The 4,540-nt window shown below is 41.4% G+C and overlaps 1 non-coding gene across 1 annotated transcript; it reads left to right on the top strand.

Moving 5' to 3' along the window:
• The first annotated feature begins 2,399 nt into the window (after positions 1–2,399).
• On the top strand, positions 2,400–2,473 carry Trnat-ugu. Its single transcript has one exon. It is a non-coding gene; the product is annotated as a tRNA-Thr (tRNA).
• Positions 2,474–4,540: the final 2,067 nt, after the last annotated feature.

Raw genomic sequence — 4,540 nt, 5'->3', positions numbered from 1 at the left:
TGTGTGTAGAATGTGTGAGTCTGGCGACATACCATCTGACTTTTGGAAAAATATCATCCACACAATTCCCAAGACTGCAAGAACTGACAAGCGCGAGAATTATTGCACAATCAGTTACAACTCGTGTATCCAAGTTGCTGACAAGAATAATATGCAGCAAAATGAAAAAGAAAATTGAGGGTGGGTTATATGACTATTAGTTTGGCTTTAGGAAAGGTAAAAGCACCAGAGGGGCAATTACGACATGCGGTTGAAAATGGAAGCAAGACTAAAGGAAAATCAAGACCCGTTCATAGGATTTGTCAACCTGGAAAAAGCGTTCGACAATGTAAAATGGTGAAAGATGTTCGAAATTCTGAGAAAATAGAGGTAAGCTATAGGGAGAGACGTGTAGTATATAATATGTACAAGAGCCGAGATGGAATGATAGGAGTGGACGATCAAGAACGAAGTGCTCGGATTAGAAAGCGTGTAAGACGGGGATATAGTCTTTGGCCTCTACTGTTCAATATGTATATAGAAGAAGCAATGATGGAAATAGAACAAAGTTTCAGGAGTGGAATTAAAATTCAGTGTGAAAGGATGTCAATGATACGATTCGCTGATGACATTGCCATCCTGAGTGGAAGTAAAGAAGAATTACATGATATCCTGAATGGAATGAATGGTCTGAGTACAGAATATGGATTTAGTGTAAGTCGAAGAAAGACGGAAGTAATGAGAAATAGGAGAAATTAGAATAGCGATAAACTTAACATCACGGTTGGTGGTTACGAATTAGATGAAGTTAAGGAATTCTATTACCCAGGTAGCAAGATAATTCATGACGGATGGGGCAAGGAGGACAACAAAAGCAGACTAGCACTGGCAAAAAGGACATTCTCGGCCAAGAGAAGTCAACTAGTATCAAACATAGGCCTTAATTTGAGTATGAAATTTCTGAGAATGTACGTTTGGAGCACAGCACTGTATGGTAGTGAAACATGGACTGTGGGAAAACCGGAACAGAAGAGAATCGAAGCATTTGAGATGTGGTGCTACAGACGAATGTTGAAAATTAGGTGGACTGATAAGGTAAGGAATGAGGAGGTTCTGCGCAGAATTGGAGATGAAAGAAATATATGGAAAACACTGACGAGGAGAAGGGACAGGATGATAGGACAACTGCTAAGACATCGGGAAATGACTTCCATGGTACTAGAGGGAGCTGTTGAGGGCAAAAGCTGTAGAGGAAGACAGAGATTGGAATACATCCATAAAATAATTGAGGACGTAGGTTACAAGTGCTGCTTTGAGATGAAAAGATTGGCACAGAAGAAGGATTCATGGCGGGCCGCATGTAACCAGTTAGAAGCCTGATAACTAAGAAAAGAAAGAATTTGAAGCTGACACGCATTTTCTGGCTATTTGAAATGATTAAATGTTTGAACCTCTACTTCACCTGTGTGCGAACGCAACGTTATATGATAGTGTGATTGAGTTTAGTTTGAAATTTTCGTGGCTAACTGTAACCTGTATTATAATACTGTAATCTTTCCCACTTGAATTGATTGAGATGGTGATGGAAGAAATTTGAAAGGTTTGTCTACGCGCGTAAGAGACGCTAAAAGTTTCCGCATTAAGACCGTTAGGTTGGCTACCCTCACCACGTTTGCCTCCCGAGCGCCCCAGTCTGGCTGCAGTGGGGGTATGAACTACTGTGTTTTTGCAAAAAGTACCGGTATATATATGAAGACAGTAACTGTTCTCGAAAGAACAGAATACTGTTGATGACCGTGCAGCTTTTCTCTGGAATAAATGATGACTAACTGAAACCCTCAGCTGCCGACAGGTGTTGTTGATATACCTCGATGTGGACAGCTGAAAATGTGTACTCCAACCGGGACTCGAACCCGGGATCTCCTACTTACATGGCAGACGCTCTATCCATCTGAGCCACCGAGGACACAGATGAATAGCGCGACTGCAGGGACTTATCCCTTGCACGCTTCCCGTGAGACTCACATTCCCAAATGTCCACAATTCTACATATGTAATGAACCTAATAGACATTTTCCCATTCACTCATTACTCACGCACGCTTTGGCGATTCCCGTAAGAGTTTGGGCAACATGTGCGCATTCGCACAGACGAAGGTCAATGGCTGGGTAGCCTGTAACTATATATATGAAGACAGTAACTGTTCTCGAAAGAACAGAATACTGTTGATGAGCGTGCAGCTTTTCTCTGGAATAAATGATGACTAACTGAAACCTTCAGCTGCCGACAGGTGTTGTTGATATGAATGGGCAAATGTCTATTAGGTACATTACATATGTAGAATTGTGGACAGTTGAGAATGTGAGTCTCACGGGAAGCGTGCAAGGGATAAGTCCCTGCAGTCAAGCTCTTCATCTGTGTCCTCGGTGGCTCAGATGGATAGAGCGTCTGCCATGTAAGCAGGAGATCCCGGGTTCGAGTCCCGGTCGGGGCACACATTTTCAGCTGTCCACATCGAGGTATATCAACACCTGTCGGCAGCTGAGGGTTTCAGTTAGTCATCATTCAAATACGGTATAGTTTCCGCATGTAAGTATCAGGAGGTCTCACTTTGAGCAATCATGATGTTTAACGTTATTGTTTCTGGTGTATAATGTGAGGGTATTTTATTTTGTCTTTCTCAATATTTCGCAAATGAGGAAAATGCGATGTCCGCGAGGACGCTATATTCTGATCCAAAGTACCTCCACAATAACTAGGAGAACAATGTGACCGTGTTTGACAAAATTTATTATGAATTTTACTGGTTCATATAGAGTTGATTTCACTGCTATTTTCTAGTGAGAATCATCTGATACGGAGAAGTAGCTGCTTTTGTGTTTGGAGGTCGCATATTGTCTATGTCTCTCCCATTAGGTCGATCTATTCATACACTATGTGGGTGAAACTATTTATTCTTACTGTAGTCGTTTAGAATGTCGCTTCTGTCTAATTTGGTTCGAATTGTGCCACGCTAAAAATTTGTTTCTTGATCAACGACTTCCCAGGTGGTGTTGAGTGAGATCTAAGTGCTCTGTCTTCCCAGTAAATTTAAGTTGTGTGTGCTTTCAGCTTGTATTTAGCAATGCTTTCACCCCCCCCCCCCCCCCCTCAATATTTTGTTGAATGTTGTGTCTTCATGAAAGATAAATTTTCTTCTCATATACAGCACGCACGACCATGAGTTCAGTGGGTCGGTAAGACTCGGTTTCGTTCTAAGAATGAGTCACTAAATGTTTCGCCTCCGCCTGCGCTAAATTAAAAGAAAGTGGACGAACTTCTATTGTGAACTTTTACATCGTAATTTCCTTACGCAGGTGAACTGTCCATGGTGAGAGGCGTAGGTATTTCTATTCACCTATACCTGTCCAGTCGACAAATAACACGTAGCATTCCACTCTGGACGAATTCCCTTATGTCTATATAACTTGCCTTCATTTGTCTGAAATGCGATTAAACAGACTTGACATGTAGCCTATTTGAAGACTCATGGCCGCCAATGGAATTTTTTCTGTGGTGTGTTTGCTATGGATATGTGACCTCTAGCTGTGGCTAAGAAGGATAGTTTTAAACTGATCCCTTACGGATATTTTAGAACCCATGACTGTTAATTGAACGTAAATACATAAAACTAAAACCAGTGACCGGTTGTAGTTTTTTGTATTTGCAATGATAATTTTGATTTGATTGCGTATGTGTATTGTGGCGAAAGTATTTTTTTCCCCTCCCTTCTTTCCTGCGGCTCGTGATGCTGTCCATAATTTTGGGCCCATAAGTAAATCAATGTCTTCTTTCTTGTGCCAATGGACGATGCATATTTATAATTATAACGAGTAAAGGTTTACTGGTTTCTCGCATATTAGAAAATAAATACAACTGACCTTTGAAGGAGGTATAATCTTCTACTCTGTAATTCTGTTATTGTAGCAACCGATTTCAACGTTTGCATAAATAACTAAAAAAACTGAGGTTCAAATTTAGTAACGTATCTCTAAATTACTAAGATACTTAAAGTCCGATCCTACTCCTCGTGACTGATACCCTCCTGTTAACAATGCCATTTTAAGGAGAGATATAAATGGTATAAGATGCTAATGAAAAGAAAGCCGAGTGCTTGTGGTATTTGCCTTTGTCAAATAAGTCAGGTTTCTCATTCATGACTAAATTATATTGGGGGCAGTAGACATGGAATTTTTCATGAGAAACAGGCAACGAGAGTGCCTAGCCGGCCGGTGTGGCCGAGCGGCTCTAGGCGCTACAGCCTGGAACCGCGCGACCGCTACGGTCGCAGGTTCGAATCCTGCCTCGGGCATGGATGTGTGTGATGTCCTTAGGTTAGTTAGGTTTAAGTAGTTCTAAATTCTAGGGGACTGATGGCCTCAGAAGTTAAGTCTCATAGTGCTCAGAGCCATTTGAGCCATTTTTTGAGAGTGCCTAAGAAATGGAAGTGGTGCTGGGATAGCAAGGCAGATAGCTAGTGCCCATCAACAGAACACTTTCAATCTGAAATGCTCAAGATATT

Source organism: Schistocerca americana, chromosome 1, assembly GCF_021461395.2.
Source record: "Schistocerca americana isolate TAMUIC-IGC-003095 chromosome 1, iqSchAmer2.1, whole genome shotgun sequence".
NCBI classification, from domain to species: Eukaryota; Metazoa; Arthropoda; class Insecta; order Orthoptera; family Acrididae; genus Schistocerca; species Schistocerca americana.
This window is presented reverse-complemented; position numbering and strand designations above follow the sequence as displayed.